The sequence below is a fragment of the Panthera onca genome, chromosome A1, assembly GCF_046562875.1.
Source record: "Panthera onca isolate mPanOnc1 chromosome A1, mPanOnc1 haplotype 2, whole genome shotgun sequence".
In the NCBI taxonomy this organism is placed as follows: domain Eukaryota; kingdom Metazoa; phylum Chordata; class Mammalia; order Carnivora; family Felidae; genus Panthera; species Panthera onca.
Window position 1 is genome coordinate 102,015,694 of NC_138339.1, and position 21,974 is coordinate 102,037,667.

Sequence of the window (21,974 nt, forward strand, 5' to 3'; positions counted from 1 at the left end):
TAAGGGGCTTGACCTCTCTCAGCCAGGCTGATCCTCTGTACATGGAGATGATAGCACCATGCTCCTGGTAGTAAGGGTTAAACGAGACATTTTGTGTAGAGGCTGAGTAAAGGCCTGGCCCATGATCACTGCTCAATGAATGTCAGTGAAGGTAACATCATTATTATTCCTTCAGGGGTTTGAGCCTTTGCCTTGTCCTGCCTCCCAGGCTACTGGTTTCTTTTTTTTAAGTTGACATTTTCTCATTTCAGAGATCTGTAGAAACGACATGTTTGCACATCAATTTCAGGTGTAACTCAGCTTCATTCACCTGTCATAGACTGCTTTACAGAAATATTTTTCTAGGGAAATGTCACAATTTCATTATTCAGTGCCTCATGTTGTGCTTTGACTCACACCGTTTCCTCCGAGTTAATCCACCAAGGGTGGTGGTTTGCTGGGGAACTGCACAAAGTACGGAATGCTTCATGAATGTGCATGTCATCCTTATACAGGGGCCATGCTAATCTTCGCTGTTTCGTCCCAATTTAATACATGTGCTGCTGAAGCGAGCACCAGGCTACTGGCCATCTCCCCTCCGGGAGGCAGTGCAAAGAAGAAGGGAACAAACAGCCTGGAATCGCTCTGCCAGGCTCACACGGTGCCCCTGCTACCTTCTTGCTGTTTAAATTTGGGCACATTCTGTAATCGCCCTGTGCTTCAGATCCCTCTCTGCAAGTGGAGGAACAATAGGATCTGCCTCCTAGGGGTGCTGTGAGGATTAATACATTCATCCCCAAGAAGCCCTTCACTTGGTGCTGGCTGAGTGCCTGCATCTCACATCCAGGCAGGACATGACACAGTGCCTGTCATCAGCTCAGCCCTCAACAAATCACTCTTTGCTGGGTTGAATACAATGTAATAGACTAGCTACCTTTGGTTCCTCCCTGTTTTCCCCTTCCCCAGGTTCCACTGAAAATCTTTAAACATATGGCCCATGAAGAACAACAGAGATAAGATGGGTGAATCCTTGTTTTCCAGGATCTGAGCAATTTCTTGGGATGCAGGATTTTCAGTCTTAAAGTGGGATGGGCCTGTGCAAACTAGAGTGGTTGGTCACCCTACTACTACCTGCATCTTCCATTTTTGGGGCCAAGAGTGAGGTGTTTGCTCCTAGAGGCTACTGGCATGGAAAGGTGGCAATGTCGTTGATACCACCAATTGTCCCCACCCCCAATTGTTGTTAATGCCTCCTCTCTCCCAAGAGCTACTGAAATATGCAGTCTGTGACTCTACACTGCACCTCCCGTCACAAATGCTGGCGTGTGCTCCCCAGGAGTGGAACGCGTTGGCCAGGGGTGGTGGAAAGATGCACCTCGAATAGAGCGACATTCATCTTAGTCCTGCTTCCAGGCAATCACACTGATTTCTTAGAGGTTGGTGCTGATGGAAACTTGGGGTCCTATTTTGCACCAGACTAGGAGTTGGTACACCTCGTTCTAATCTCCACTTTCCTCTTTGAGCTGTGTAACCTTGGATAAGAAGCCTAACTTCTGTGGGGATCCAATGTCCCCACTGCAAAACAGGAAGAAAATGAGATAATCCATCTAAATCATTGTGCCCCATGGAGCAGGGGCAGTGGCCATCAGGCCAGGGCCTGTATGGTGGACAGGTGATGTGGCTGAGGGGATCAGGAGAGCACGATGCTGCCCGGCTTCCCTGCTTGTGCAGACACTGCTCTGCTCCTCCCTGGTGAATAATGGTCATTTCCACTTTGATGGAAGGTCTGGCGACTTCATCTGCTGTTACATGAGGGCATGCCCTGAAAATGTCTCACCTTGGGCATGTTACTTAAGCTCTCACAGCCTCAGTTTCCTCATCTATAAAATGAGGATAATTATAATACTCTCTTGTTGAGTTGTTGTGAAAATGGTTCATTAAAGGTCAAGTCTGGATTCAGGAGACGGATTTGTATGGAAGCATATAAAATCAGTCTTGTTATTTTATACCCATACCTCATTCTCTAGTTCAATCATCAAACTCCCATTTATTGAGCACTTACTGTGTGTTAGGTACTGAGCTAGGCCTTGGGGACACAGTGATGAATGGGGCACAGTTCTTGGCCTCAAAGAACTCAAAGGAGGCCAAAGGGATTAGTTAGCAGGTTATTTATTATCCTTCTCCTTTTGTATTTTTAAAACAATTTGTTAAGGGCTCACTGTGGCAAAGATGGCTAGATCTCTAAGCAGTATAATCTTTCCCTTTCTTTTTACTAACAGAATCCATATATTGCTGTGTGTGGCAAGGTGCCCACTAAAACACCTAGCCTTCTTTTTAGAGATATGTACGTGGTAGAGGGTTGGCAATGAAATATAACCGAAGTCAATGAATGGAGCTTACAGGGAAAGCTCTTTAAAGGGGGATGACTCAGCCAGAAGGCCTCACTTGTCTTTTCCCTGCATCTTCCTTCTCTTTACCTGGAGCACTGAAGTGATGGCTGGAACTCCAGTATTCACCTTATGAGTATGAGGACAGAGATCATACCCTAGAAGCTGGAAGGAGCCTAGGTCCTTCAGGACATTTTGGAGTCACCATATCTGCTTCAGACTATTTAACTCCACACTTCAATAAAATTTTTTTTTTAATGTTTATTTATTTTTGGAGAGAGACAGAGTGTGATGGGGGAGGGGCAGAGAGAGAGAGGGAGACACAGAATCTGAAGCAGGCTCCAGGATCTGAACTATCAGCTCAGAGCCCAATGTGGGGCTTGAACCCATGAACTGTGAGATCATGACCTGAGCCAAAGTCAGATGCTTAACCAACTGAGCCACTCAGGTGACCCTTAATTCCACACTTCTTATTGTATAAGGGGGAAAATACCTCTGCTTGATTTAAAACAATATTTTAAGTCACAGTTACTGGTAGCTGAACACAATTTCTAGTTGATCTACCTAATAGATGTAGAGCAGAGCACAGAAAATGATCTAATTTTTCCCCCGAATGTCAAGAAGTGAAGGTCACAGAAATCTAACAAATGAGAACTTAATGTTGAAACCCAAGACACCCATTAATCTTTCCCAGGGTAGACCAAGAGAAGCTGACTAAACCTGCCTATTCTTTGTATGGCCTCCACAGGAAAGCTGAGTTTGAAATACCCTTAAATTCTAGTCTCTCTAAGGTTTGACACTGGGGAATTAAATTAACAGTATTAAATTTTTTATTTCAGCTTTGTTGGCACTGGATGATGAGCCTGAATAATCTTTTTTCTTTTTTTAAAAAATATTTATTTATTTTTGAGAGAGAGAGAGAGACAGACAGACAGACAGAGAGACAGAATGCAAGCAGGGGAGGGGCAGAGAGAGAAGGAGACACAGAATCCAAAGTAGGCTCAAGGCTCTGAGCAGTCAGCACAGAGCCCAACACAGGGCTCAAATTCATGAACCACGAGATCATGACCTGAGCCAAAGTTGGATGCTTAACCAACTGAGCCACTCACGTGCCCTTGAATAATTTTTCTTAGTAGAAGGCTCACAAAGGCTCAAAACATTTATCAGAAACCCAGATTGCTTGGGGCACCTGGGTGGCTCAGTTGGTTAAGTGTCTGGCTCTTGATTTTGGCTCAGGTCATGATCTCAGGGTTCATTAGATTGAGCCCTGTATTGGGTTCTGTGCTGACACTGTGGAGCCTGCTTGGGATTCTCTCTCCCTCTCTCTCTCTGCCCCTGCTGTGCGCATGTGTGTGCTCTCTCTAAGTAAATAAATAAACTTATTTTATTTATGGATTGTTTTATCCATCTGCATATTCCTGTTATAGTTGTATTTTTAATAATGTTAAAGGAATTTAGAAGTTTTTAAATTCACATAGCACACATTTTTACTCATTCCAAGCAATAATAATAGTTTTCACTTACTGAGCACTTACGCTTTGCCAGTCATTAATAAATACTTAACAAATATAGTCTCAATTACTTCAATGTCCATATTGAGAGACATGATATTACTACTGCCATTTTGCAGATGGGGAAACTGAGGCAAAGGTGAGGAGGAAGCATAATGCAGGCTGAGGGCAAAGTGCAAGCTAGCACGCCCCCGCACACCTCCCCCTGATCCCAGGTGGGATATGTGTGATATTCCTTGGACATTCCCAGCTACCCAGAAACAGGAAAGGACTAAACAAAACAAAACAAAACAAAACAAAGACCCCCAAACAAGTGGTTAAACTGATAAGAGTCTCCACCAGTTTACAAGAAAAATGCAATCTCATCAATAACCTAAAGTCCAGGAACTCCCTACTGTCTTAATGTTAATGCTTTGCTAGAGGAAAAACAATCTTAGCTTGACAATAGCTAGGCCTCCAGTAATCTGTGAGTCTTTAGCATGTGAAAATCTCTTTCAAAACTTCCCTTTTGACTTTACCTCCCTCAGCCCCACAGTATATAAAAATCCACTCTTCACAATCCCAGTGCAGCTCTTCCTGCCCACGGGTCCTGTCCCCGTGCTTTAATAAAATCACCTTTTTGCACCGGAGACCTCTTTAAGAATTCTTTCTTGGCCATCAGCTCCAAAACCCTCATCATCCCAAAACCTCATCAAAGAGACTTTAAGTAGCCTGTTCCAGGTCACACAGCTAAGAAGTGATGATGGGATATGAAGTCAGGTAGACTTAAAAGTAACTTATCCTGTCCTGGAATAGGTGAGTGGCTTTGAACAAAAAGCTGTTTCTTTACATATGAAAAAGGAGATATATTTTCTAGAAACTACTTAAACCTGCCCAAGCACATGCTGAATTCACCCAAGATCTTGGACAGTCTGTGGAAAGCCTCTGGTCTTAGGGGATGGTAAAGAGGATGCTCCCTTACTTGAAGGCAACCAACATGTATAATATTTGTGCATTTGCATCCCCATTTAGAACATCTGAATTCCATGGCCATTCACTTAAGCAGGGAGAAAGGAAGACAGAAGAGACATTCAGTATTCAATGCCTGGTAAGTAACCAGGTGCTTATCAGAATGATAGCCTGCTTGATAACATATGGTTTGTTGGCATCCTTCTCTTACATGTCTCCCTTATCAACACTTCCTGGGATAACCTCCCAAATAAATGACTCAAATCTTTATCTCAGGATCTGCTTCTGAGGAACTCAAATTAACACTCATGTTATCTACAACATCCATCCATCCATCCATCCATCCATCCATCCATCTATCCATCCACTTAACCTTACCAACCTACCAAATGCCAGGAAACATATGGGATACTCAGGATAAGATATAAATAAATCACTGCCCTTGAACTACAGTTGTTCAGTTGAATGACTTTTTATTTTCCTTATACACAGGCAGAGATATTTGATACACTGGCTTCCAAAGAAGCATTGGGAAGACTGGAGAATCCCCTGTTCAGACTCTTGAAGAGGACTTTCCTAGCAGAGCCACCCCTGCAGGAGCAAACAGAGTCTGGCATACAGGAGGTATTCAAAAAATACTGAATGAGTATACAAATGGGCAGATGGATTAATTATAAAGTAGATTACATTTTCTCTGGGATACGTCTCCCTTGTTTTAGTTCACAATTAAAACACTATCTCAGAAAAATCAAGAAACTCATTCAGGTGAGGTGAGTGTGGATCCCTTTTGGCAAAGATTTTACATTTAAAAGAAGAGGAAACAGGGCGACAGATGAACCCAAAGAAGAGCCTCTGTGCAGGTGTGGAGAGATTTGGGGGTGGCAGTCTTTTTTGGCATGCCTCAAATCAAAGAATACAATAAGGTTAATCCCAGATGCAAGAATGAGCAAGGCCATGTTTTGAGTTCCTGCCCTATTAGTTATTATGTGTAGTCCATGAGCTATTGCTTATGATTACTTATATTTGGGAGTTCTAAGAAGGACAGTTCTTAACCCTGTGCACCCTGCCATATGGAGGGACCTGATGAGGCCTGAACCCCAAAGAGTTGCCAACAAGATGAAGGGTGCAGATAATTGGTGTGATAGAAGAGCTCAGCGTGGGCTTTTGCTTCATGGTGGGCTCCTGGAATACTTTATGGAGTCTTTGGAAAGGGCTGGAGCTGGTACCCGGATCATGGGTAGGACTTGGCTGGGCAAAGAGAATAGTGTTAATCCTCACTTATCAACTACTTCCTGTGTGCAGGCTCTGGGGTAAGGGTTCCTGAGCAGAATATCCTTCCTTTAATCCTCCCTAAACCCAAACACGCATCTGTATCACTATTCCCATTTAAGATGAATGTTAGAAGAATTAAATAATGTGCTCATATGAAAACAATAACTGCTTCCAGAGCCTGCCTCTTTAGCAGCCGTTCTGAACCACTCTACTGCTGTGCTATTTCTTAGGGGGCTGGTAGAGAAGTTAGAAATGGGGGTGGAAAAGCAGCATTCTTCACTGATCATGGCCATGAGTGAGTGTCAGGACAAGATTGTATCCACTGCTTCCTTGGTGGCAAGTATGCTTGTAGGTCTGAGCCAGTCAGAGTGGAATTAGGGGCAGTCTCTGATCGTTTCCACACAGTATGTACCACACCAGTAGGTATTTCTATCTAAGTGGGTCATTCAGGTGTGTGCTCAGGTATCTCGTGCAAAGAAGGCTTCTGTGACTCAGGTGGAACCTAAGTGGGAAACAAGATAAATTCTGACTGGGTGCAGCTGTGGCCTGTGGAGCAGAGCGGCTTCCCCCTTTCCAAAGGCTCAGCCTAAGACACACTTGAATGTCAAGTACTCTTGTACCATGGCCTTGCCACCAAAACAGTTGGGATGCATGAAAATGGAACCCCCACAGGACTTGCTTCATCGTGTACCTCATCTATTGCCACTGTCATTCTTTTAAAAATTTTTAACTGTGGTAAATTACACATAACATAAAATTGACATTTAAGCCACTTGAAACACACAATTTAGTAGTGTTAAGTGTATTCACATTGTTTGGCAACCAATGTCCAGAACTCTTTTCATCTCGCAAAACTGAAACTCTACACCCATTAAACAATTCCTCATTCACACTCCCCAGCAATAACCATTCTACTTTTTGACTCTATGAGTTTGAATATTTTAAATATCTCATCTAACTGTAATCATACAGTACTTATTTTTTTGGTTGGCTTATTTCACTTAGCATAATGTCCTCAAGGTTCATCCATGTTGTAGCAGGTGTCGGGACTTCCTTCTTTTTTTTTTTTTTTTTTTTTTTTTATTTTTTAATATATGAAATTTACTGTCAAATTGGTTTCCATACAACACCCAGTGCTCATCCCAAAAGGTGCCCTCCTCAATACCCATCACCCACCCTGCCCTCCCTCCCACCCCCCATCAACCCTCAGTTTGTTCTCAGTTTTTAACAGTCTCTAATGCTTTGGCTCTCTCCCACTCTAACCTCTTTTTTTTTTTTTTTTTTTCCTTCCCCTCCCCCATGGGTTTCTGTTATGTTTCTCAGGATCCACATAAGAGTGAAACCATATGGTATCTGTCTTTCTCTGTATGGCTTATTTCACTTAGCATCACACTCTCCAGTTCCATCCATGTTGCTACAAAAGGCCATATTTCATTTTTTCTCATTGCCACGTAGTATTCCATTGTGTATATAAACCACAATTTCTTTATCCATTCATCAGTTGATGGACATTTAGGCTCTTTCCATAATTTGGCTATTGTTGAGAGTGCCGCTATAAACATTGGGGTACAGGTGCCCCTATGCATCAGTACTCCTGTATCCCTTGGATAAATTCCTAGCAGTGCTATTGCTGGGTCATAGGGTAGGTCTATTTTTAATTTTCTGAGGAACCTCCACACTGCTTTCCAGAGCGGCTGCACCAATTTGCATTCCCACCAACAGTGCAAGAGGGTTCCTGTTTCTCCACATCCTCTCCAGCATCTATAGTCTCCTGATTTCTTCATTTTGGCCACTCTGACTGGCGTGAGGTGGTATCTGAGTGTGGTTTTGATTTGTATTTCCCTGATAAGGAGCGACGTTGAACATCTTTTCATGTGCCTGTTGGCCATCCGGATGTCTTCTTTAGAGAAGTGTCTATTCATGTTTTCTGCCCATTTCTTCACTGGGTTATTTGTTTTTCGGGTGTGGAGTTTGATGAGCTCTTTATAGATTTTGGATACTAGCCCTTTGTCCGATGTGTCATTTGCAAATATCTTTTCCCATTCCGTTGGTTGCCTTTTAGTTTTGTTGGTTGTTTCCTTTGCTGTGCAGAAGCTTTTTATCTTCATAAGGTCCCAGTAATTCACTTTTGCTTTTAATTCCCTTGCCTTTGGGGATGTGCCGAGTAAGAGATTGCTACGGCTGAGGTCAGAGAGGTCTTTTCCTGCTTTCTCCTCTAAGGTTTTGATGGTTTCCTGTCTCACATTCAGGTCCTTTATCCATTTTGAGTTTATTTTTGTGAATGGTGTGAGAAAGTGGTCTAGTTTCAACCTTCTGCATGTTGCTGTCCAGTTCTCCCAGCACCATTTGTTAAAGAGACTGTCTTTTTTCCATTGGATGTTCTTTCCTGCTTTGTCAAAGATGAGTTGGCCATACGTTTGTGGGTCTAGTTCTGGGGTTTCTATTCTATTCCATTGGTCTATGTGTCTGTTTTTATGCCAATACCATGCTGTCTTGATGATGACAGCTTTGTAGTAGAGGCTAAAGTCTGGGATTGTGATGGCTCCTGCTTTGGTCTTCTTCTTCAAAATTACTTTGGCTATTCGGGGCCGTTTGTGGTTCCATATGAATTTTAGGATTGCTTGTTCTAGTTTCGAGAAGAATGCTGGTGCAATTTTGATTGGGATTGCATTGAATGTGTAGATAGCTTTGGGTAGTATTGACATTTTGACAATATTTATTCTTCCAATCCATGAGCAGGGAATGTCTTTCCATTTCTTTATATCTTCTTCAATTACCTGCATAAGCTTTCTATAGTTTTCAGCATACAGATCTTTTACATCTTTGGTTAGATTTATTCCTAGGTATTTTATGCTTCTTGGTGCAATTGTGAATGGGATCAGTTTCTTCATTTGTCTTTCTGTTGCTTCATTGTTAGTGTATAAGAATGCAACTGATTTCTGCACATTGATTTTGTATCCTGCAACTTTGCTGAATTCATGTATCAGTTCTAGCAGACTTTTGGTGGAGTCTATCGGATTTTCCATGTATAATATCATGTCATCTGCAAAAAGCGAAAGCTTGACTTCATCTTTGCCAATTTTGATGCCTTTGATTTCCTTTTGTTGTCTGATTGCTGATGCTAGAACTTCCAGCACTGTATTAAACAGCAGCGGTGACAGTGGGCATCCCTGTCGTGTTCCTGATCTCAGGGAAAAAGCTCTCAGTTTTTCCCCGTTGAGGATGATGTTAGCTGTGGGCTTTTCATAAATGGCCTTTATGATCTTTAAGTATGTTCCTTCTATCCCGACTTTCTCAAGGGTTTTTATTAAGAAAGGGTGCTGGATTTTGTCAAAGGCCTTTTCTGCATCGATTGACAGGATCATATGGTTCTTCTCTTTTTTTTTGTTAATGTGATGTATCACGTTGATCGATTTGCGAATGTTGAACCAGCCCTGCATCCCAGGAATGAATCCCACTTGATCATGGTGAATAATTCTTTTTATATGCTGTTGAATTCGATTTGCTAGTATCTTATTAAGAATTTTTGCATCCATATTCATCAGGGATATTGGCCTGTAGTTCTCTTTTTGTACTGGGTCTCTGTCTGGTTTAGGAATCAAAGTAATACTGGCTTCATAGAATGAGTCTGGAAGTTTTCCTTCCCTTTCTATTTCTTGGAATAGCTTGAGAAGGATAGGTATTATCTCTGCTTTAAATGTCTGGTAGAACTCCCCTGGGAAGCCATCTGGTCCTGGACTCTTATTTGTTGGGAGATTTTTGATAACCGATTCAATTTCTTCGCTGGTTATGGGTCTGTTCAAGCTTTCTATTTCCTCCTGATTGAGTTTTGGAAGAGTGTGGGTGTTTAGAAATTTGTCCATTTCTTCCAGGTTGTCCAATTTGCTGGCATATAATTTTTCATAGTATTCCCTGATAATTGTTTGTATCTCTGAGGGATTGGTTGTAATCATTCCATTTTCATTCATGATTTTATCTATTTGGGTCATCTCCCTTTTCTTTTTGAGAAGCCTGGCTAGAGGTTTGTCAATTTTGTTTATTTTTTCAAAAAACCAACTCTTGGTTTCGTTGATCTGCTCGACAGTTTTTTTAGATTCTATATTGTTTATTTCTGCTCTGATCTTTATTATTTCTCTTCTTCTGCTGGGTTTAGGCTGCCTTTGCTGTTCTGCTTCTATTTCCTTTAGGTGTGCTGTTAGATTTTGTATTTGGGATTTTTCTTGTTTCTTGAGATAGGCCTGGATTGCAATGTATTTTCCTCTCAGGACTGCCTTCGCTGCATCCCAGAGCGTTTGGATTGTTGTATTTTCATTTTCGTTTGTTTCCATATATGTTTTAATTTCTTCTCTAATTGCCTGGTTGACCCACTCATTCGTTAGTAGGGTGTTCTTTAACCTCCATGCTTTTGGAGGTTTTCCAGACTTTTTCCTGTGGTTGATTTCAAGCTTCATAGCATTGTGGTCTGAAAGTATGCATGGTATAATTTCAATTCTTGTAAACTTATGAAGGGCTGTTTTGTGACCCAGTATATGATCTATCTTGGAGAATGTTCCATGTGCACTCGAGAAGAAAGTATATTCTGTTGCTTTGGGATGCAGAGTTCTAAATATATCTGTCAAGTCCATCTGATCCAATGTATCATTCAGGGCCCTTGTTTCTTTATTGACTGTGTGTCTAGATGATCTATCCATTTCTGTAAGTGGGGTGTTAAAGTCCCCTGCAATGACCACATTCTTATCAATGAGGTTGCTTATGTTTATGAGTAATTGTTTTATATATCTGGGGGCTCGGGTATTTGGCGCATAGACATTTATAATAGTTAGCTCTTCCTGGTGGATAGACCCTGTGATTATTATATAATGCCCTTCTTCATCTCTTGTTACAGCCTTTAATTTAAAGTCTAGTTTGTCTGATATAAGTATGGCTACTCCAGCTTTCTTTTGGCTTCCAGGAGCATGATAAATAGTTCTCCATCCCCTCACTCTCAATCTAAAGGTGTCCTCAGATCTAAAATGAGTCTCTTGTAGACAGCAAATAGATGGGTCTTGTTTTTTTATCCATTCTGATACCCTATGTCTTTTAGTTGGCGCATTTAATCCATTTACATTCAGTGTTATTATAGAAAGATATGGGTTTAGAGTCATTGTGATGTCTGTATGTTTTATGCTTGTAGTGATGTCTCTAGTACTTTGTCTCACAGGATCCCCCTTAGGATCTCTTGTAGGGCTGGTTTCGTGGTGACAAATTCCTTCAGTTTTTGTTTGTTTGGGAAGACCTTTATCTCTCCTTCTATTCTAAATGACAGACTTGCTGGATAAAGGATTCTCGGCTGCATATTTTTTCTGTTTAGCACACTGTAGATATCGTGCCAAGCCTTTCTGGCCTGCCAAGTTTCAAAGGAGAGATCAGTCACGAGTCTTATAGGTCTCCCTTTATATGTGAGGGCACGTTTATCCCTTGCTGCTTTCAGAATTTTCTCTTTATCCTTGTATTTTGCCAGTTTCACTATGATATGTCGTGCAGAAGATCGATTCAAGTTACGTCTGAAGGGAGTTCTCTGTGCCTCTTGGATTTCAATGCCTTTTTCCTTCCCCAGTTCAGGGAAGTTCTCAGCTATAATTTGTTCAAGTACCCCTTCAGCACCCTTCCCTCTCTCTTCCTCCTCTGGGATACCAATTATGCGTATATTATTTTTTTTTAGTGTATCACTTAGTTCTCTAATTTTCCCCTCATACTCCTGGATTTTTTTATCCCTCTTTCTTTCAGCTTCCTCTTTCTCCATAACTTTATCTTCTAGTTCACCTATTCTCTCCTCTGCCTCTTCAAGCCGAGCCATCGTGGATTCCATTTTGTTTTGCAATTCGTTTAAAGCGTTTTTCAACTCCTCGTGACTGTTCCTTAGTCCCTCGATCTTTGTGGCAAGAGATTCTCTGCTGTCCTGTATACTGTTTTCAAGCCCAGCGATTAATTTTATGACTATTATTCTAAATTCACTTTCTGTTATATTATTTAAATCCTTTTTGATCAGTTCATTAGCTGTTGTTATTTCCTGGAGATTCTTCTGAGGGGAATTCTTCCGTTTGGTCATTTTGGAGAGTCCCTGGCGTGGTGAGGACCTGCAGGGCACTTCCCCTGTGCTGTGGTGTATAACTGGAGTTAGTGGGCGGGGCCGCAGTCCGACCCGATGTCTGCCCCCAGCCCACTGCTGGGGCCACAGTCAGACTGGTGTGTGCCTTCTCTTCCCCTCTCCTAGGGGCGGGATTCACTGTGGGGTGGCGTGTCCCGTCTGGGCTACTTGCACACTGCCAGGCTTGCGTTGCTGGGGATCTGGCGTATTAGCTGGGGTGGGTAGGCAAGGTGCACGGGGGCTGGAGGGGCAGGCTTAGCTCGCTTCTCCTTAGGTGATCCACTTCAGGAGGGGCCCTGTGGCAGCGGGAGGGAGTCAGATCCGCTGCCGGAGGTTTGGCTCCGCAGAAGCACAGAGTTGGGTGTTTGCGCGGAGCGAGCAAGTTCCCTGGCAGGAACTGGTTCCCTTTGGGATTTTGGCTGGGGGATGGGCGGGGGAGATGGCGCTGGCTCCTTTGTTCCCCGCCAAGCTGAGCTCTGCTGTCCGGGAGCTCAGCAGCTCTCCCTCCCTTTGTCCTCCAGCCTTCCCGCTTTCCGAGCAGAGCTGTTAACTTATGACCTCCCAGACGCTAAGTCGCGCTTGCTGTCGGAACACGGTCTGTCCGGCCCCTCCGCTTTTGCCAGCCAGACTCGGGGGCTCTGCTTGGCCGGCGAGCCGCCCCTCCGCCCCGGCTCCCTCCCGCCAGTCCGTGGAGCGCGCACCGCCTCGCCGCCCTTCCTACCCTCTTCCGTGGGCCTCTAGTCTGCGCTTGACTCCGGAGACTCCCTTCTGCTAATCCTCTGGCGGTTTTCTGGGTTCTTTAGGCAGGTGTAGGTGGAATCTAAGTGATCGGCAGGACGCGCTGTGAGCCCCGCGTCCTCCTACGCCGCCATCTTCCGGAACCAGCGGGACTTCCTTCTTTTTTAAAGCTGGATAGTATTCCACGGATTCACACACCACATTTTGTTTATTGTCCATTCATCTGTTCATGGACAGTCAGGTTGCTTCTACCTCTTGGCTACTGTGAATAACACTGTTTATGAATATCGGTGTGCAAATACCTCTTTGAGATCCTATTTTCAATTTTGGGGGGGATCCAGACCACTGTTTCTCATGTTCAATGACCACAGTAGACAAAAAAGAAGGAGAAACTGCCAAAAAATAAGAAACTCCTTCAAAAGTGGGGTGCTTGGGTGGTTCAGTCAGGTGAGTGTCTGACTCTTGATTTCGGCTTAGGTCATGATCTCATGATTCGTGAGTTGAGCCCCTCATTGGGCTCTGTGCTGACAGCCTGGAGCCTGCTTGGGATTCTCTTTCTTCCTCTCTCTGGCCCTCCCCTGTACACTTGCTCTCTCTAAAAAATAAACATTAAAAAAAAAAAAACAAACTTCACCAAAAGGTTGCAGATGGCTGTGTAAAAAGCCATAAAGACAGTGTAATAGCCCAGTTAAGACAGAAAAGAAACTGATAGGCATACTAAGCAATTCCAGAAGCAATTTCTAAGCCCCAAATGTTGGGCAGCTGCCAATCCTCATGGGACTAGAACAGAATCTGGACCTGCCATGTCCAATTCCTCATGGGCTCTTCAGTGGCACCACAGTTAAATCCTTGCCTTGGGTCCTGAATTCAGCTGAGCGTTATTTGGAACTTGTTCTCCTGAAGAGTCAAGTCTAAATAGTCAGCCCTATTCAAGCCATAACAACCAGCCACTCCCAGCTCTGTTCTAGAGGCTCTAGACAGAAAAGGCAATGTCTTGAAAGACACTGTTCAGCCTTCAACTGTCCCTTCTCTTTAGCTGTGGAAAGAAAGTCTCGGCCTATCACCAGAGCCCAACTGCACACTATCTGGGCTCTTGGGAAGGTGGACTGAAGTGTGGTTTGCTCTAGTTTTGCTGTTTAGGGCTAGATACATGGAAGATGTCCTTTACAGAGACCATGTGTACCACTCCCTCTTCTGGGAGAGATGGAAGGGCTTGTAGGAGGTCTCCCACATCTGCTAAAAAGGCCTGGTTCTGGGGGAAGCAGGATGGCCTTCAGCACAAGGTGAGGATGCCTCATCTGCTCGGCAGGAGCTGTCCATCCCTTCTAAAGTTCTGAGCTCCAAGTACCAGGCTGTGGCTGGCTCCAGGGGAATGGGGGCGGGGGTGCCAGAAGGCAATGGAAGCCTGCTTAGGGCTCAATTTTTTTGTGCTGGAAGCCCAAGAGAGAGGCCTTGATGCTCTTTGTCCCAACTCTGCACTAAGGAGGCTTCTGGCTGACATTACTCTATGGGCTAAGTCTAACAGGCCTGCAAAGGGAACAGGGTGTGACTCTGGTTCCAGAGGCATGCTTCCCAGACGCTGTGTTCTTTGCCTCCGGGGGGCAAGGGCTGTTTGGGTCTGCAGCATTGGGAATGCAGACTAGCCCCTTTTCAGGGTCTGCACTTAGAATGCTCTTAGAGCAAGACGGGACCCTGGAGATCATCTGGTTCAAGCCAATAATTTTATAGAAGTTTTAATCGATTCAGACATGTGAAATGACTTGCTCCAGGCCACAGTGTTAAAAAAGCAGATCCAGCAGTGTCACCCGAAGTTTCTTCCCTCCACTCTGTGGGGCCTCCTCTGAAGTTAGGAACACAGTCTCAAGCTAGTTGTCTGAAGCATGAGAAACACAGCTTCAGTTATGAATAAGGCTGTCATGAAGACATGTGCCACACGGGCAGGTAATAATAGGTGTGTGTAGAGAATAGAAAATTTGCCTTTGGTCAGTTTAGGAGATGGCTCTTCTTGAAATATCTGTTACTAGTCAAGTTCTTGAAAGATTCCTTATATTCACAGAAAGAACCTATATTCTCAGCCTCCATTTAGTTATTCTCTTGAGCTGAGCCTCCTCTCTTCTGGTTTCTTGAGTAATAGTTCTCTTCTGAGACTTCAAATCTACAAGCCCAAATGATCTTTTCTTTTTGTTGATCTGTCTTCTATTTTCTCCTTGACTGGCTTCTCCAGACCTGGAGGTATTTGCTGTCTGGAGAAGCCAGGGCAGTATCTCTCCCAGTAATCTAGAGCCTTCCACACTGAGCCCAGACACTCCAGACTGCACCCACTGTCAATTCCTGAGCATCTGCTATGTGCCGGAGGTGTTCCACATACTCTTCTTTTTTATTTTTTTTTTAATTTTTTTTTAACGTTTATTTATTTTTGAGATAGAGAGAGAGACAGAGCATGAATGGGGGAGGAGCAGAGAGAGAGGGAGACACAGAATCGGAAGCAGGCTCCAGGCTCTGAGCCATCAGCCCAGAGCCCGACGCGGGGCTCGAACTCACGACCGCGAGATCGCGAGATCGTGACCTGAGCTGAAGTCGGACGCTCAACCGACTGAGCCACCCAGGCGCCCCCCACATACTCTTCTAACCTTCACAATTGTTCTAAGTGACAGCCACAGTAACACTCTGCAGAAATGGAGGCTGGGAGGCTCTCACTTGCTTGAAGTTCTTTTTTATTTTTTAATGTTTATTTTTGAGAGAGAGAGAGGGAGGCAGACTGCAAGTGGGGGAGGGGCAGAGAGAGAGGGAGACACAGAATCCGAAGCAGGCTCCAGGCTCTGAGCTGTCAGCCCAGAGCCCAACGTGGGGCTCGAACTCACGAACTGCGATATCATGACCTGAGCTGAAGTAGGATGCTTAACCAACTGAGCCACCCAGGCGTCCCTGAGTTGCCTGAAGTTCTAAGATGAGAGGAGGACAGAGAGAGAGAAGGAGAAGGAAAGGCAGACAGAGAGACAGAAAGGGAGAGAAAAAGGGGCTGGGAAAGAAGGAGAGTATCTTCCCCCCACCACACCTGACCCTGCCCTCCAATGTTGCCTGGTGAGAGACGCTTGGGAACCAACTGAGTAACATACAAGACCCCCATGATTCATACTGTTTATAAAGGGAGGCCTAGAAACTGGGCATGGGTTAGCCGTTCGGCATTATTTGAGGCTGTATTCTGAGGCCCGGACTTCAGGATGAATAGTCATGGAACAGGTTATCCCACCTCTGTTCACCCTGTGGCATCTAAATAGATTAGAGCTGCAGCAGAAACCTTCCCTCAATGCGCAGACAGGAGTCTAGAGAGGACACTGCCTTCCTCAGAGAATGAGGAAGGACACAAGGACACAGCAGTATCTCCTATGCCTGCTCATCCTTCAGAGGTATGTCCATAAGGGAGTTTGTGAGGCACTGGACCACAGAGTCCCATGCTTGGAAGAGACCTTGGAGATCATCTGGACCAGTGATGTTCAAATGTGTCTTTAGCAGAAGAAACGTTATCCATAAGAAATCTTATAGGGAGATTGTAGCAGATGCTATTGATATCCTGCGTATGTCTCCCTCAGCCCACCACAGGGACCACCTGTAGGAGCTTCCGGCTGCTCTTGAGGCTGTGACTGGCCAGGCCTAGGTCACGTGCACTTTTTTGAATTAAAGGAATAGGGCAGTCCCAGCTCTGCATCCTGAGACTGGCAGACAGGTGCTCTCTGAAAGCATCAGAGGGCATTAGTAGACGAGTCAGTGGACACTGACTATGCAAAAGCAACAGAGGTCAATTCTAGCCATATCACTTCAACTTTTTTTTTTAATATTTATTTATTTTTGAGAGAGAGAGAGAGACAGGGTATGAGTGGGGGTGGGGCAGAGAGCAAGGAAGACAGAATCCGAAGCAGACTCCAGGCTCTGAGCTGCCAGCACAGTGAGCCCAATGTGGGGCTTGAACTCATGGACTGTGGGATCATGACCTGAGCCAAAGTCAGACATTTAACCAACTGAGCCACCCAGATGCACCCATATCACTCCAAATTTAATGTGCACCCAAGCCACCTGGGGACCGTGTTAGACACAGATTCCTAGGGCTTACACTAAAGATTCTAATTCAGAAAAGCTGGAGTAGGGCCCATGAATCTGCATTTCTAAGAGAGCTTATGTTGCCTATGCCTGCTCCTGGCACGACGGTGCTCTTTGACCATTAAGTTTCTCAAGTTGCTCGTGAAGCTTCTGGAATAGTGTGTTCTGGAGGCAGGTCCCCTTGAGGAGTCTGTGTGATATGGCCAGAGAGAAGTCTACTTTGACATGTTTTCCTGGATATTACTGTCCTCTTTGCTCTTCCTGTAGATCAGGAGTTGGCGGGCTTGGCCAAAGGATGCATGTGTGGCAACCCAAAGCTATCACATAATGAGTCTTTTTCCAAGTCCCTTTGGGGAAGGCCTCTTTCCCCTATAGATCCTTCCCTAAAACATTCTGTCTTAGGAAGAAGAAAGGAAAAGGGAATGCAGTGGAAGGACCCAGGGCACGGGTGTGGGCCATATGGGAATGCTTTGTCCGTCCTGAAGAAGGAAGTTTCTGAAAGTGAAGATAGTATGCTTTACCTCCTAACCCCTCACCTCAGCAGAGGGCAGGGAGGGGCTGGGCTTTAGAGACAATCGCCCCGGAATTCCTATGTGCTGACTTTCAAAGATATCCAGATGTACCTCAAGACTGACGGGCGGAGACAGAGCTGGGTTGAGGTGAGACTTGACAGGCCCCACGGCTGCCAAGGCAGTATCTTACCTACTCGAGGCAGCGGAAATGCTAATATCTCCAGACCAGCCCAAGACACACATAATAGACATGTAAAATGAGCCACATATGCAGTTTCCATTTTTCAGTTGCCAGATTACAAAAGTAAAAAGAAACAAGTGATCCTGATTTTAATAATACATTTTATTGAACCCAACATACACAACATGTTATCACTTCAACATGTACACAATCAGGAAGTTATTACTGAGATATTCTACATTCTTTCCTTCATGTAAAAATCTTAGAAAGCTGATGTGTATTGTACAGTTATGGCACATCTCCCTGGGGACCAGCCACCTTTCAAGTGCTCCCTAACCACACAGGGCCAGTGGCTACTGATCTGAAAGCTGTCCTTGATCTCTCGCCCATTTTCTTCCTCTTCCAGGAAGACGTCACTATCACCTGGAGGCTGAAGAGAGGTGGTAGCAGGCCTGGCAGAGGGACAGCTGCAATGGTGGAGGCAGCTGTGAAAGCTCAGACAGGAGGGCAACCGGCTCATTCTGTGACCAGTTTGAGTCACGGTGGAGAGCCAAAGCATAAGAGACTCTTAAAAACTGAGAACAAACTGAGGGTTGATGGGGGGGGGGGGGGTGGTAGGGAGGGAGGGGAGGGTGGGTGATGGGTATTGAAGAGGGCATTTTTTGGGATGAGCCCTGGGTGTTGTATGGAAACCAATTTGACAATAAATTTCATATATTTAAAAAATAATAATAAATAAATAAATATTCTTGGAAAAAAAAGTCACGGTGGGGCAGGGAGGCTGGAAGGCAGGGTGGGAGAGGTGCTTTCTTCTGAGGGCCTTCGTGTGTGTGTGTGTGTGTGTGTGTGTGTGTGTGTGTGGTGGGGGGAGCGGGAGGGAGGGACTAACTCAGTTGGGGAGGGGTGCTGAGGGAAAATGGAGGGATATGTCGGATTCACAAAAATAGACCCGTGTCTGTAGGCTGGTTACCAAAACTCAAAATACCATTTCCCTCCATGACAGAGACAAGGGGGATGTTAAAGAGGTACATGCTTTTACAATTAAAATACTCAAGAAAGACAATGAAGACCAGGGCCCTTGGAAATCTCAGGACCTGGGGCTTTTTTAAAAATTTGGTTTGAAAATTTAAAGTGCCTCATGTACAATCTTCCATTGGCTTCTAAGCTGTGCATACAGATGTGTTATCTTTGAAAAGCAGCTGGTCAAACACTGTCTCACAGGTTGTGGTCACAGAGCTCAGAGTCTTTTGGGAAGAGGGCTTTACCCCATCACTGGGGACTATGAGCCTTGGACACCCCTCTTGTTACTTGCTAGTGCTCTGCCTCTCTGATCCTCAGCTTCCTCTTCTACCACAGATGGGTAATAATCGTTTATACCTCATGGGATGTTGAGAGCAGCACACGAGGTAATGGATGTATCGTAACTCAGCACAATGCCTGGCACATGCCATCACGACCATTTCTCTTGGGAGACACTGGTTCTTCCGAGGTTCAGTGTCCCGCTGACCAGGTGGAATCTTCTCATTTGCCAAACTGCTATGTGTCTCAATTAGACAGTGCAACATGACAGATGTGGAATAGGACATGCAGAAAAGTGGGAGGTGGCCATGGCTGCTTAGGGAATTGACGGCAGAACTCAAGGCAAAACCTAGAATTTCTGTTTGCCAGGGTTTATGTAGCAGGGTCTTCTGAGTCTCCAAACTAGTGTCTTAAATTTCAGAAAGCGTAGAGAGGAAATGGTAAGGCAGGGTTTGAATATGTAACCACAGAGCAAATACAGCAGCCTAATATAAAAAGACAAAAAAGAAACCCTTCCATGTAAGTACCAGACATTCAATAGAATAGGTGACATAATGTAATATGGAGTCACCAAAAATGCTGAGAGTAAAAACTGATGTGCAATGGGGGGGGGGGGGGGGTGCGGGGAAACCTTCCATCTATGTCAAGTGAAAGAAAGAAAAAAACAGGAAATAAAATTGCACAAAATTTAATGCTAAAAATTAAAATATATATATATATATATATACACACACATACACACACACACCAGAATACTCTAAACCAGATATTATATTTGCTTTTCTCTGTTGGAGAAGAGTTCTTTTCTTGATGCTTTGGTGTATTTTCTACAAAGAACACTCGCTACTTTCACAATCAGGGAAAACAATGAAGGTTATGAAAGATTTTCAGTCTCCGGTTTCCACCAGGGAGTCTGTAGCTCATTCTCTCTCTCTCAGCCTTGCAGGATTCCTTGCGGCTTCAAAGCCTGCTCTGTTTACAAAAGGATGATTATGTGGGGTGTCCAGGGAGATTGACTGAGAGAGAACAAAGTGAGACATGTTTTATTGAAGACGCTAACCAGAGTCAAGGCAGCCTCACAACAGAAACCTTTAATGAATTCAGCGGATGGCTGTTCCAGTCAAAGTAAATTGGGTAAATGGCAAATGGGAATGTTCGCTAGCTCTGCAAGGGAGGATGATAGACTTCTTTATCTATTTCTACAGGGAAGAGATTACAAATAAAGTCCAGATGATCACGATTTTTATTTAGTTGGGGATGGATTAACTCAGTTTATCGGGAGTCTGGAGAGCTCAGTGGCAGAGGTCTGTCCTTGCCCCTCATCCGACAGGTTTTCTGACCACCTTACTTGTAAATCACGAGCAGGTTCGGCTTCCATTCTCCCAGGCTTCAGGGTCTTGCCGGTGGCTGTCTTCCCAGACTTGCCTATTCCGTCTTGCTACCTGATTGAAGTTCTTCTGCCTTAGATCTGATTGTTCCTCTCTGCCCAGCCACTTTGCGTCTGTCCATTGTCCACGTATTTCTTTGTTGCATTTGACCCTTAGCCTGTTCCTCAGTTCCCTGCCCTGCAGCTTTGGCGGAATGACTCCTGCTTCTCTTTCATGTCTGGTCTCAGCCGCGAGAGCCCCCTGCTCCAGGTGAGAGCCCTGCTCCTCCTGTGTGTGCAGGAGAGATAGTTGCACACGACTGACCATTTGAATTTTCTCTGTATCACAACCACAGAATCTTTGTGACTCTGTTATTCTTGACAGTCATTCTACAGCTGTCAGAGCACAGAAGACTAGGAGATGGATACTGATGGGGCAGGCCTGTCCAATGAACTCAGTTCTGTCGCTTTCTTGTTGGGAGACTTTGGGCAAGCTGTTTAACCTCTTTCAGCTTCAACTCCTCATCTGCAAAATGCTGATTGTAACAGTTTCTTGCTAAGGTGAGTTATGACATGTAAAGTTCATCTACCTGGCCTGGCATCTAGCTAGCGTTCAATTAATATTAAATGTTACAATATTTTTATTTTATTACAAAAGCAATCTAACCTATCATGTGGTAAGAGCATGGTCTCCAGAGTCAGAAAGACCTGTTCAAACTGCTCCTCTGACCACTGCTACCTGTGGCACACCTATGTGCTTCGGTTCCTTCTATAAAATGGGATCATAAGGAGTACTGACTCCAGGGCTTACAGTAGGGACTAAATAAAACAATGTATATGAAGCACTTGAAAAGTGCCTGGTACACAGTGCCGCCAGATGTTTGTTATTGTTTGACTATGTATGATGAACAGCCTCACCAGCTTTTTCTAGGAAGGGGGACTATGAAATTATTTATTATCATTATCTTTGTAGCATTCCAGAGTTGAGATTTGAATTGTAAAGTAGAAGCAAACGTCGTGGCTGTACTGAAGCATCATAACAATAAAAGAGTGAGATTAGGACCAGAATTGGCAAGCTTGGTTTTCCCTCTGTCCAGGAGAATGAGCTCATTTTATCCTAAACCAGATTCTATTTGTCTCGAAGGCACATGCACTGAAACCAAGGGGCATCTGAACGGGTGAATCTGGTGGCCAACGACAATGTGTTTAGATGCACATGTGGATCGTAAGGTTGACAGTCTGGTTTCTTTGCTTCATTATTATAATATAAAGTAAGAATAAGAATCCTTTAAAAAATTATATTTTGTTTAAGTCTACAAAAGTGACTCAAATTTATCCCAGGAATCACTGGGAACGGGAAAACATGACCTCATGGAGCCTGTTAAAGGTGGCTAGTCATCTTCTAGAGAAAGCCAGCTCTTGACATCATTACAAACTCTCCCTAGTCTAAAATGATCATAAAGGGGTGCCTGGGTGGCTCAGTCGGTTAAGCGTCCGACTTCAGCTCTGGTCACGATCTCGCGGTCCGTGAGTTCGAGCCCTGTGTCGGGCTCTGGGCT

At 44.4% G+C, this 21,974-nt stretch overlaps 1 non-coding gene across 1 annotated transcript; it reads right to left on the reverse strand.

Annotated features, from left to right (window-relative positions):
• Nucleotides 1–449: 449 nt before the first annotated feature.
• Nucleotides 450–555, reverse strand: LOC132682514 (U6 spliceosomal RNA). The gene has a single exon (XR_009611703.1). It is a non-coding gene; the product is annotated as a U6 spliceosomal RNA (small nuclear RNA).
• Nucleotides 556–21,974: the final 21,419 nt, after the last annotated feature.